The 14,013-nt window shown below is 40.2% G+C and overlaps 1 pseudogene; it reads right to left on the minus strand.

Annotated features, from left to right (window-relative positions):
• Positions 1-9,749: 9,749 nt before the first annotated feature.
• Positions 9,750-9,989, minus strand: LOC142448802 (cyclin-dependent kinases regulatory subunit 1 pseudogene; annotated as a pseudogene).
• Between the last annotated feature and the right edge of the window lie 4,024 nt (positions 9,990-14,013).

A 14,013-nucleotide genomic window follows, 5' to 3' on the forward strand; every position in this document is an offset into this window, starting at 1 on the left:
GAGAAAAATCTCAATTAAAAAGAAATCAGAAAATATTAAAAGCTAAAAGACCTTTAAAGTTGGTAAAAATAGAGATCAAATGATGACTACATTTTAGCCTAACTACCTGTGCCGTCCTTGACTTCTCCACAGTGCTGTCTGTCTGATGACAAGGTTATTCCCATTCTTCGACGGCGGTCAGAGGTGATTCGTCAGAGGCTTAATCCAAGGAAATGGATGTTGGGCTCTCATTGCCATCTGTAGCCTTCTGCGAATTTGGGTGACCACAATTTAAGCTCTGATACTGTTCCCTCCTTTGGATTTGGATTTTATTATTTAGTCTTTGGATCGCATAGCCTGCTGTGCTTCTTCCATTCCATGTGGATTAGTGGGTGCCCCATTTAGATGGCTGCTTGTTAGAAGATGATCCTTTAAGTCCCCAGCCACTATGTTTCCTGAAATCTGGGCACCATCTAATTTCTTCGCCATAATTTGTTATAGCACCCATATCTTCAGTGATCTCATAAGGGCAAGTATAAATCAGAGCCATGTCTTAAAGACTAAATTTTCTTAGATTGTAGCTAGAAATAGTGCAGCTCAAAATTCATGCATGTATCTATGGTTTATATAAGTATTTGGTTTACTTTAGAGACATAATTATAATTTTATATTAGAAAACATTATCCATCATTCTCTTAGGGCATAAGGGAATTCTATTGATAGTGTGTGTCATTAATTTGACTAGTGGTATAGAGTTTATAACACTGTTGAGAAAAGGAAGTTGTATGAGTATAGACCGCCTATGATACATGAATTGCTGACCTGTGCATATTAAACTCTTAAGTGACTGGACACAATTTACACAAAATTTGTGTAAACTTCACTTTGAAGTTTAAGGTTGAAAGAATTATGCACAGTAGTATATTTTGAGTAATTTGCTTCATGGTTCAAAAAATTTGAATTTCATAAGTAGTTGAAATTGTTAAACAATTTCCCCAACTTTTATCAGGATTTCTCCATATAACGATTGATTAAATCATTCAGCAATGCTAGCAGCTATTCATGGAGGCATGTGGATTCCCATTTCTCATCTGATCTTTTAAAGACCAATTTCTATACTTTTAATAGCCTTTAAAATTCCAAAAACTGCACATTGAACTAGGAGGCAAAGCAGAAGTACTAAAATTAATATTGGAATAATTGATTGGAATATCCTTTCGAACCATGACTTTGAACCTCTGAACCAAGAAAATAAATCTTATGAGGTGTTTGGTTGAACATAAGCAGTATCAGTAGATGCTTTTTGGGGAAGAAATATATAAATATTATATATATAATATATATTTTCCCATTTAGCTTCCCCCACCCCTGGTTTATAGTTCAGTGATGCAAGTACATTAACTAGGCTGTGTATGTAGTTGACTTGTTGTTAGGAGCCGTTGAGCTTTTTCTGACTCATGTACCATATGTACAACAGAACACAAGACTGCCCAGTACTGCACAACCCTCACAATAGTTGTTATGTAAAAGCCCATTGTTGCAGCCACTGGGTCAATCTATATTGACGAGGGGCTTCTTATTCACTATCTTTCTACATTACCAAGCATAGTTTCCTTTCTTAGAGGCTAGTCTCTCCTGATAACATGGCCAAAGTCTCACCATCTTTACTTCCAAGGAGCATTATGGTTGTACTTCTCCCAAGACAGATTTGTGTGTTCCTCTGGCAGTCTCTGGTATTTTCAATATTTTTTGCCAGCATTGTAAGTCAAACACACCAATTCTTATTCAGTCTTCCTTATTCATTGTCCAATTTTCACATGCGTATGAGGTAATTGAAAATACACTTGCTTGAGTCAGGTGTATCTTAGTCCTCCAAAATGTCACCCTTGTTCTTCATCACTTTAAAGAGATCTTGTGCAGAATATTTGCCCAGTGGAATATGTCATTTGATTTATTGACTGCTTTTTACTATTTTTCTCAGCAAGCAAATGTAGTGTTGGCAAACACTTTTGTATGCCAACAAATTTGGACAAGTGACTGGAAGAGATATTTGAGCCCATTCCACGAGGATATGACTTTGATCCCGGGCAGCACAGAAGGTATGTATGGGGGTGTGTAATTAGTTAACCGGGTAGTGAGCCACTTCTCTGGTCATCAGGCAGGTTTAAAGACCAAGGAATGATGTCATCTTTCTAGTGTGCTAGTCCCAAGCAAGTAGTGGGTCTCCTGGAATTAGTGTTAATTCTGAGCCAGTGTCCAGTAATCCCTGAAAAGTCTGATTATTTCCTTTCCCCAATGAACAGTCACTCTTATAAAAGGCCACAGTTTCCTTTTTGGAAGACTAGAAGAAACACTAGACGTACAAACATTTGATAGTGGGGTCCTTTCTTAAAGGGACCCAGTATCTCTTCTATTCAAAGGATTGTGGGCCTTTAATCTGGCTCAAGTCCAGGAGTTGATTGAGGGGTCATGACTCTTTATACTGGTGATTCGAGTTAGACTTCTATTCACCTGATAGAGTTTTTTTTTTTTTTTTGCTTTTAGAAACTTTAGTAGGTTTCCCATCTATTTAACTCCTAGGCATACCCTGCCTAAATAACCAAGGCCGTAAGTCCTCATGAGTCAGGTTATTTTGATTACCACTTATTCCCTGATGTCCATTTCAGTAACCATGCCCATCTCATCTCTGTCCATGACAGGCTGCCATTAACTGGCAAGTGTATTCATTCAATTAGGGCACTGATCGCTATAAGCCTGCTATGGTTACTTGCTGCTGTCACGTTGGTTCTGGCCTATAGCACCCCTAGACACTGTAGAGTGAAACACTGTCTGGTCCTGCATCATTCCCCAATTATTCCTCTTCCTGAGCCCATTGTTGCAGCCATGGTGTCAGTCCATCTCCTTGAGGGTGTTCCTCTTATTTAGCTCCCCCTGTACTTTCCCAAGCAGGATGTCCTTCTCCAGAGGCTGGTCTCTCCTGACAACATGTCCAAAGTATATAAGAAAAATCTTGCCATCCTTGCCTCTAAGAAGCACTATGACCTTACATCTTCCAAGATAGATATTGTGATGGGTTTGTTGTGCCAACGAGACCAACAGGGACATGTGGGTGGAGTTTAATCAGGTTGCAGCCTGGTTAGAAGGCAAGGAGATAAATGGCTTTTCAAGGCCCACATGCTTCTCTCTTCCTCCCTGGTGATTGATCCATCTTGCTGCTGCTTGAGCTAGTTCTTTGCCGGAACTGTGGCTTGCGCCACCTGTGGGCCAAGCCAACCCATGGATTGTGTTGTAGAGCTTGAGGTTCCTTCGAGACAATGCTTTGTCACACTGCTGTGCTGAGTGTACAGTCTTTGAGCTTCAGGTTGCTGGATCCTGTTGCCAAACACCACTTGAGTTTGAGATCCCATCTGGGCTTGCTTCACTAAGTTCCCATGCTACAGACTGTTGCTGCCCCACCCTGCTGCCTGAGGGCACACTCTGCCTGTCTGCTTCCTTGACCCTGGACCTGGCAGCCCAGGTGAGTTGAAGGACTTTCAGTAGATTAACTGTTTTTTGAAAGTAAGTTGAACCGAGCTCTCTGTACTGCTGTGTGGACTAACTAGCTGTTATCTTGCTTCTTGCTATATAAATCTATCTACCTAATTATCAGTGCGCTGGTTTTGTTTCTCTAGAGAACACAGCCTGACGCAGTGTGATTGATACTTTGGGAGTGGGTTTCTAGAGAAACAAATCATAAGGATGGAGAGGGGATGCTTGTCTGATCTCCATCTCGTGGCAGTTTTTCTTCTTTGGCTAGCGAGAGTCAGATATGGCCATACAATTTACTGGGTTGTTTTCTGGAAAGAATATGGGAAGTTAACGTTTTGATTGTTTGGTTGTTGGCATTGGTTATTCCTGTTGGAAATGGTGAAAATGAATGCGATTCATGTATATTTTGAGCTGAGGGGGTAAAACCGCCCCTCGACTTTCTCAGCGACCATACTACTTAGTGAGAATGATTGACAGAAGGTCAAAATGACTGACAGAGGGTCCCACCCTGGCTTGATGCAGTCAGAGGCCTAAAGCCATATTTCATATCAATGGAATAGTTTAGATGAGGATTAAGATAAAATAGATAAGGACTGAACTTACCTGTTTTAAGAATTAAGTTTAGCATCTGGCTATATTTGGGTTATACTGTTTTCTTCTGACTATTATAGAGATAATAATTTATAGAAATGATTACTGGGAACTATAAATAAAGAGTTTGTAACCTCACTGTTTCAGCCATCAATTTGTGTCTTTAAATGGGTTAGGACATGACTGCAAAAAAGGTTCTGAAAATATAAGCCCCACCCCGTACTTTGGAATACGAAGACATTTGTGTTCAAAGAGATTTGCCTACATCGGAGGCTGTTGGCAGACTGAAAAGGGAAGCGGAGCCCTTTGTCTTTTTGAATTTTGAACTAGTATTTTGTGTCTGAAGCTGGAAAAATCTGGATCCATGAAGGAATTCTCCTCTTTAAGACTAAAAGTCAAAGGGAGTTTGCAGGCAGGCTGTAATGCTTGCCAGGTGACCACCTGAATCCACTGGTTGAGTAGAAGTGGGAGAAACCCAGCAAATGAGATCTGGATTGAGTCTGGCCACTGACACCTGTGGACCTGGTTCACAGGGTCTAGAGCAGAAGACAAGAGCGGCTTGGCTGGTCTAAAGTGCATGACCTAGCCTAAGGGGGCTAAGTGAGGCAGCCAACATTGAGCAGATCAGAACCCCACCAGTTGAAGATAAGAATTTTGAACTTGTGAACTGGTATATATTGATGCTGACTTTATGGACGGCCTATCCTGATTTGATTTTGCTTATGAATGTTTCACAAGGTTCCAACTGGAAAGAAGATTCTTCAACATCAAAGACTATGATTGTTTCCTCAGAAAGCTGGGTTGACGTAAGTGGGCAGTGTAGAAATTGGATACCCAAAATTGGGTGGATAAAGGCATGAAGTGACTGGCTTACAAACTTTCATAGGTGGAGGAATATATTCATAGGATTGTAAGATTAAGGCATAGGTGTTCACTTAACTGCAATTGTTAGGCATAGAATATTGTTGTTTTCTTCACTTATAGAATATTATGCTTAAATGAGGCTGGCACATTTTTGAATTTTATGGATTTTAGTTTTATCTTGTTTGGCACATATATGATTTTATTATTGTTTTGCTTATAAATTATGTCTGGCTAAAGAGTTGTGTAAAGGTGTCAAGTTGACAAGGGGTGTTTTGTGGTAGTTACATAATTTCATGTCAACTTAATAAAAGAATAAAGGGGTGGAGTTTAGTCTGTCAATCAGGTCACAGCCTGAAGATGTCTCCTTGTGGGATCGGCTTAATCATGAGGATTCTGGGAATTCCCTCTTCCACATTGGAGGCAGGACACACTCTATTTCACCTTCCTGTTGACAAGCCACATGGACCCATGCTGATGGCAGCCAGAGCCCTGGAGATGCTTCCACTGCCATTGGACCCACAGGACTTTCCACCCACTGACTTGTGATCTTCCTATATTTGGCATCATTGCATGTGCTGTGTGAGACTGAAGAGGACTTTATGAGCTAATATTGGACTTATGGGTTAATATCAAACTTAAGGACTCAATCTAGACTGAGCTGGGATGTTTTATTGATGCACAATTACTTCTTGATATAAAGTTCTCTTTTTTTACACATATATGAATATCTCTGGATTTGTTTCTCTAGTCAACCTGGACTAACACGGATATGCTTATAATTTTATTTTCATTTAAAATGATTGATTGGGAGTTAATATACATATAATTCCACAGTTCAATCATCAAGCAGCATTGTGCAGTTGCTCCCACAATCAGTTTCCAAACAGTCTTTTCTTTCCTGGTCTCCTCGATATTGTCCCCCTTTCACTGCCCTCTCTTTGCCCCCCCACCCCCTGCAACCCTCATGCCACTTGCTTTCCCTTATAGGTCCATCAATCCTGGGTTTCATGTATCAAAACCCAGAAAAAAAACATACAACAAAAACTCAAGAGGTTTACCCCAATGACAAAAGACCTCTGAGATCAACCCCAATATTAAGAACAGCAACAAAACAAAACCCCACAGAAAATGTTGAAAATCAGATCAGACTAATGTGCATCAGAAGGAGGATCAACTGACAAGGTTTTAACCATTCCAGCCAGGTTATCCTTTTGATCGCCTGTGGTCTCCTCTCCAATGCACTCTGGTAGCCAGTTTCTTCCCGTTCCTCATCTTGGATAGAGGGAAACCACCAGAGGATTATTTCCTGGGTAGGCCTCACAAATGTATCTTGGGCTTCCACTGTCATCCATAGCCTTCTGCAAAACACAGTCTCACAATCTTGGCACTGATATTGTTCCCTTCTCTGGCATTGGATTGTAATATCTACAGTCCTTTGGTGAGGGATGTTGGTGTGCTTCTTTCATGTGGACTTAGTTGACATCTCACTTAGATGGCTGCTTGTTTGGAGATAAGCTTCAGGCACCATCTAATTTCTTCACCACATTTTTCTCTAGCACCCATATCTTCTGTGTTCCCTTTCTGAGGGTGAGTGTTGAGCAGGGCCATGATGTAAGAACTAATTGTTCTTAAGTTGGAGCTAGGATTTAGTGCAAGCCCCAAACCCATTCCTAGATCTATGTGTTTTTTCCCCTCAATTTGCCTTTGTCTCCCTTTCAAACCTTCTTGTTAATTTATGGTAGAGTCTAATCAAGCATTCTTCTGGGGCACAGCAGTCTTCTGTTAGTATTGTCTTTATTAGCCACTGGGACGGATTGTTTTTCCTTTCATCAGTCCATAGTTTGTTCATTATTCTTTTCCAGCACCAACATTCGAATGAATCAATTCTTCTTTGGTGTTCCTTATCCAATGTCCAAATTTCTCGTGCATATGAGGCAAATGAAAATACCATGACTTGGGTCAGGTGCAAGTAAGTTTTCAAAATAAAATCCTTATTTTTTAAACACTTTAAAGAGGTCTTTTGCAGCAGATTTATCCAATGCAATGCATTGTTTGATCTCTCGACTGCTGCTTCCATTGATTATGGATCCAAGCAAAACAAAATCCCCGACAACTTCAATCTCTTCTTCATTTATTATTATGTTGCCTATTGGTCCAGTTGAGAGACTTTTGGTCTTATTTACATGGAGTTGTAATTTATACTGAAGGCTGAAAATCTTGATCTTCATCAGCAAGTGCTTCGAGTCCTCTTCCCTTTCAGCAAGCAAGATTGGGTCAGCTGCATATGGCAGGTCATTAATGAGCCTCCCTCCGATCCTGGTGCCACATGTTTCTTCATAAAACTGTCAGATCTGGTGTGCATCAAATAGCAATCACTGGAGTCTTCAGAGATGCAAGTGTGCTTGTGGTAAAAGGTATATATTTTGGACATTCCCTTTGTGGGGCTACAGGTTTATTCTGATAAATTCACTATCACATAACAGTTCCATAAGCATCTAGATGCCTTCTATAATATATCAAAATATGTCATGTACTTCAAGTTGGCTTAATGTATGCCATTTTACAGACCCATTTTTCAGTGAACTAACAGAATAAACTATTATATCTTCCCTTAATCTCTCAGGCTAAAATATTCTATGAAAAATCTGTGCCTAGTGGGCCCATATTAATAAATGTAGACTGATCTTACTTTATGTTCTTTATATCAGTGTCCGACACACTTAGTAACCAATTCCCACACATTTCTGTTGGTACGTATTAGGAAACACCATCAGTTCTTTATAAGTATATTATACTTCTTCCTAAGTTACCATTTCTACATAACCTTTAGGAACTCTCTGAGACTTAATTCTACTTATAAGTCTAAAAGCAATAATGGGCAGTGAGGGTGTTTCCTGGGGGCTCTCGGTAATATGTTATAAAGTATCTGTTGCAATGAGGCAGCCCTGAATGGCATCTTAGCATCCCACTTGAGCTAGTCTCTTCAAGTGTGGGTTGTTTCACTGATGATGGATTAATCTCTTCAGGTGGAAGTGGTGGAACTATTTAATGGGTGGCTCAATGGACTCTAGAGTGTAATATCTCCATCTTCCTGATCATCATCAGCCCATATGTCTCCATCCCATACTTCAGAGTCCCATGTCCTCACAATTAATGCCCCTACTTTAACATTAGACACTACTCTACGCTTAGAATTCAACTGGAACTATAATTGAGGTACTCATATGATAAGACTCTGGATTTGGTTTTCAGCAACATCGACTCTGTTACTAGAAGAGAGATGGCTTTCTTTCACGGCACAAGTGGAAGCTTTTAGGTCTTTTATGCAACACGTGACCGTCCTTCCAAAGGTCTGAGTGCATCCCTTTCCTTCAGCACATTTTCTATTGTAAGGAGTACCAGCCAGCCAGCTCCCCATACTTCTTATCCTGACAAAATTGCTGGAAAATTTCAAGCACATACTTTCCAGAGCCTCTTCTCTCACCAACACTTCATCTATTGGTGGTGATAATTTGGATACTAACTCTGTCTCCGTGTGCTTGGATTAACAATGCCCTCTTTACGAACAGTGGTAGACTGATCCATACGAGTAGAAGCAGAGGCAGCCCTCTCAGTAGCTTTAGGCCTAATTAGGCTGGAGAACCAATTTAGAAAATTCATCTTTATGGTTTAGTTTCTGTAGAACTTCTCTCGGCACCAATTGTATTAAGCTTCTCTAGAGAAGCAAAACCAGGATATTTATAAATATATATAAATCGAGAAGTTTATATTGCGAAAGGAACTTATTATAGGAAAGCAGCCCAGAGAGCTGCAGAAAGTGTGAGTGAGAGCCAGAATCAGACCAGTCCAACTCTAGCCAGATGATGTGTTGAATGTCTTTACAGCTGAGAAAGCTACTGAGCCCAAGAGCTGAAGAGGCAGGAGGTAGTAGAAGGGAGAGGCCTGGTAAAGTGTAGCCGGGCCTGGTGGTGCAGTGTGGCAATGCAAGGCATGGCGGGAACTTCTGGCACAGCAATGTGAGGTAACAAGACCAGGCAGCACAACATGGTGATGCGAGGCGATAGGACCTGATGGCTCAGTATGACAGTGCAAAGCAGCTGGTCCTGGTGGCAGAGTATGGTGCTGAGAGGTATCCAGGAGACCAGGCAGTACAGCATGTCCAGGCAAAAGGGGAAGATAAAGGGGCAGTCAGAGCTCCACATGGTCTCATATATAGGCCATACATGCAAGGAGATGTCAATCACCAGGTTGTGATCTGATTGGTAAGCTAGACTTCACCTATATTTTCTTCTTCTTTTTTTTAATTATAAAAATGCCTTCTTTAATCAAGGGATTTTTAAAAAAACGTGGAACAGATTTCTTGAATAAAATGGAAAGTTTCCAATACATCAAAGCACACATCAGCAGTCTCCATACACACAGTACCCAATAGGGAAAATGCAAAATAGAAAAACGAACACCAACAATGACAACTTTACACAATGCCTATAAACTGAGCCCTGTGATCTTATCTTCTCTTTCTCTGCCTGCCAGGGGTGCTCTGCTGGACACAGCCCACCATGGCTGCTGGGGACACGGGCAGCTGAGACCGGGGCCCACAGAGCACAGCTGGCAGGGCGGTGTGGCTCTGCACACGCGGCAACGCACGCACCGGCACATTCAAACAGTGCAGGGAACATCCTTTAAATATCAGAGTGAGAATCGTCAGAGAATGCAACATTATTAGAAAGATGTTAGCAAGAAAGGAAGGCTGGAATAGCTTGTGGCTGCAAAGTGGCTGGCTAGCTTCATTTCTTTGGCTTCTTGGGCAGCGGCTGCCAGAACAGCGAGATGTGAGGTTCTGGTTCATGAATCACATAATGGACCCGTCCCTGACTCTGCTGGATGCCCAGATTCCTCCATTCAGATTCAGACATCAAATGGGTTTTCGGAACCAGCTTGACTATATCCTTGAGCAACATGATGTGCCTGTACTCTAATTCCTTGTCATTGTATTTGTCTGAATAGTACATTTGTTTGTGCGACATGCTCATTCTGAGGGATTCGGACCCTTGCCGCCAACCTCTAAACAACTGCACCTATATCGTCTTAGAGGTGCCACAAAGGCACAAAGAATCTATCACAGGGTAATGGCGATGCATATGTGTGGCATGGCATATGTGTGTGCAGGATGTGGTCCATGTTTGTGTGATGTATACATTTATGTAAAGGTGTGTATGTGGTCTGGTTTGTGTGTGGTATATGTGTATAGGTATGGGTTGTGTGGTACAGGTATGTGGTGTAGTTTTGTAGTTTATATGTGTGTGTGTGCTGTATGTCTGTATGATGTATATACTATGTATGATGTGTATGTTTATAGAATGATCTATGTGTGTATAGTGTATAAATGCATGTGTGTGGTATGGTGTGGTGTATATGTGCGTGTGGTCTCATGGTATGGGGTACAAATGTATATGTTACTGTGCATGTATGTGAATGGAGTCATGTTTGTGTGTATATTGTGCATATGTGTTTGTGTGTGGGGTATAAATATGCATGATGTATGTTTTTGTTGTGTGTGCCTACTCCGTGCGACATATATGTTGTACTATATATGTGTATGGTGTTCTTGGTGTGGTGCGTGTGGTCGTGTTTGCATGTGTGGTATGTTTTGGTAGGAGTGATCTTACAGGTGGATGAGCACTGATGCCTACAGGCGTAAGTGCCTGGTTTCCATTAACAGAGTTCTTTCTTTGATATCCAAACCTCTGCCTCCCCAGTTGCCTTGGCCTTTTATGGGCACTGGCTTGAACACAATACTTTGCTAAAATCTGAGTCATCGTTAATGACAGTATTGGGTTGGTGCCACAGTAAAGCACAGTGGCAACAGTGTGGTAAGGTGGATTGTCCTCTCTCGGGCCTCAAAAGGATGCTTCAGAGAGGGGACTCTGTAGTGTCAGAGGAATTCAACAGTGGAGAATGTGGAAAGGAGGAGGAGGAACAGACGGAATGAGGGTGAGTCATCTCGACTAAGAGAGTTGAAGATAGGCCAGGGGAAGAGGGTTAGGAGTGAGGCAGAAAGCTCTGGGAAGGGAAGAATCTTGCATCCTCTGCTATGTTGATCCTGCTGAAGACTCAGAGTGATCCTCCGAAGACAGTGATCCTCCTTACAAATTTGTGTCAGAAAAGCTACAGATCACATTTAGTTCTTCAAAAGTGAAGGACAGTTTTGAGTTCCAAGATTGGGGAAATGGGCAATTTATTGTACATGAATGGTTGGTGTTGGTGAAGGCAGTGTCCAGTGTGACTCTGAGGTTAAATGAGTGTTGTCTTCCAGCTGAAAATAATGTGTTATCAAAACAAACTCTAATTATTCCATTGTCTAACCATGTAATTTATATTTATTTAATCCATGTTCTAAATGTTAATCATTATCTGACTTAATAAGCTCTTAGCAGACAGAAACCATTTGTGATATACATTTTGTCCAACACTGAATAGAGTGTCCTATGTAGGACCTCAATGTGCTTTTCATCCTGACTCAAACATTTATTTGAGTAAATGAACATATTGATTTTGAAAAGTTTGGTAAAATATTTTGGTTGGGTGAGTAATTTTCTGTGGTTGAAAAGATCATCTTTCAGACCTCATCTAAGTTACTAATTATCCTTATGAAAATTCATGAGAATTTATTATGCAACAGTTAATTTTTTAATCACAACATTTCATCTGTTTTTATTTTTCAATTTAAAATAGAAAAGGCAATTAGACCCTTTTTGTGGCCTAATTGCTTGCCAAATGTAACTCACTTCCAAATTGGAATGGTTTTGGAGTTGTTCTAATGCAAACAGTGTTTGGAACTGGTAAACAATATTTATTTTTAACTTTTAAAACAGCCAAATTTGTTGTTTTGCCCTCAAATTTTGGAGGAGAAAAATTGCCTTCTGGACTAAAGTCTTATGTACTGAGTATCTTTTATGCTTAAAATGACCGTTCCTATTTGAACTCCAAATAGTAGGAAACAAAGGTTGCTAGTGATTCACATGTAATAACAGTTTGGCAAATGTCACTGATTATTAAATACCAGTTTCTTAAATTATAGTGAAAGACATAGTTATAAACTGAGGTATATTTAGTCAAGTACATGGAACCAAAAAACATTACCAAACTTTAAGTAATTAAGTAGAGTCAAGTTTGAGTAAGCATCAGAAACAGCATGTCTAGTATTTGAATTTCAGAAGTCGACTGGCAAGCTGATTTGGGGCTATAGTTGGATAAAGAGACTTGAGCCAAAGAAGTGATCGATTTGACTTCAGAATTAGTTGAGTGGAGGAAAGGGCCACATGTCCCAAGCCCTGTGTTCTTCTTCTTCTTTTTTTATTTTTTACAGTTTTATTGGCACGTAAACCACACATCATATGACTCAATTATATCAAGAATTGTAAAATCATGACCACATTCATTTTTAACACCGTGTTCTTGACATTTTCATATGTGCTCTATCCTTGAATCTCTCTTAATTATTGTCAAGGATTGTTATCTTTGGGATACCTGGTGGCACTGTGGTTAATTGCTTGGCTGTTAACCAAAAGTTGGTGGTTCATTCCATGTGAGAAAGATGTGTCTACTTCTGTAAAGAATTTCAACTCTCCTATGGGAGTGTTCTACTCTGTCCTAAATCTAGAATCAACTCAACAATCGTGAGCATTATAATTACTTTTATTGTTAGTTATATGGAGTGCCTGGTTGATGCGAATGATATATGTGCTCAGCTGCTAACAAAAAGGCTGGTGGTTTCCCAGAGGTGCCGTAGGGAAGGTCTGGAGAAAAGACCGCAGCCATTGACAGCCCTATGGAGGTCAAGTCTGCTCAGAAACACATGGGGTTGCCACGAGTCAGAATTGACTTGGTGACAGCTTGTGTGGTTTTGCTTTTTATTGTTAATCATATTTTTGGTACACAAGGATATGGAACTAATTTCAGGGCATTATTGTTGCTATTGCTACAAAGCTCTGACTAGCCAACATTTCTTAATGATAAAACTATGTTCTAGGCAGTGTGTTGACTGTCATACAAAGGGTAAGTAAAAAATATTGTTAGTATGTCTCTAGTTCAAAGAGATACAGGTTTATTCTAAACAAAATGTATTTCTACATTTCCCTGAAATCAGTGGATCTCTAGCTGCAGATAAGTTCTCTTAGTAATAATCTTCTTATTCTGAGAGTGCCTTAAAAAGAAAGGGCCACCCAACAACAACACGCCCATTAAAAAACAAACAAACAAACAAACAACAGCAAACAAGAAATGCTGGAGAGATTGGAACTCTAATACATTGCTGGTGGGATTATAAACACATATACTCATTGTGAACAACTATATGTTACTTCCTGAAGCAACTGGAAATGGAAATGCCATATGACCCAGCAATATTTCTGCTGGCATGTACCTCAAGGAAGTAAGAGACAGAACACAAACAGGCATATGCTCTTCCACATTCATTGCAGCACAGTTCACAATAGCAAGAAGCTGGAAACCGTGCAAATGCCCATCAGTAGAAAAATGGATAAATTCCGTGAGATGTGATAGAATACCATGCACCACTGAAAAGAGTAACGAGACCATGAAACATCTTATAATATGCATAGTTCTGGAAACCGATATGCTTACTGAAGGTAGTCGATCTCAAAAGGATTACATGAAGCTACTACTGTACAGAGTCTGCTCACAGTGACTCGAGGACAGGGTAGAACTGACCCTGTGAGTTTCCAAGAGTATAACCTTTTATGGAAATAGAAAGCTCTGCCTTTCTCTTACATACTCTTATTAGAACAGCTGTAAAAAGAAACCACCTCCAGAGAGGGCCTCACTCCAAATAAGGTCAGTTTACCATGTTGAGAGAGAATATCAATTAATATCTGTCATATAAGTATTCTATGGTCATCCCAAACCAACAGAAAATGTTACAAAAACAATTAATGAATTTTTCTAGGAAAATGGATAAATAGGGGTGGAGGGCATGTCTATATCAGAGAAAGCAATTGCACTTCTGATGGAGGGTAAGACCGTTGGAGT

The sequence above is a fragment of the Tenrec ecaudatus genome, chromosome 5 (assembly GCF_050624435.1).
Source record: "Tenrec ecaudatus isolate mTenEca1 chromosome 5, mTenEca1.hap1, whole genome shotgun sequence".
In the NCBI taxonomy this organism is placed as follows: Eukaryota; Metazoa; Chordata; class Mammalia; order Afrosoricida; family Tenrecidae; genus Tenrec; species Tenrec ecaudatus.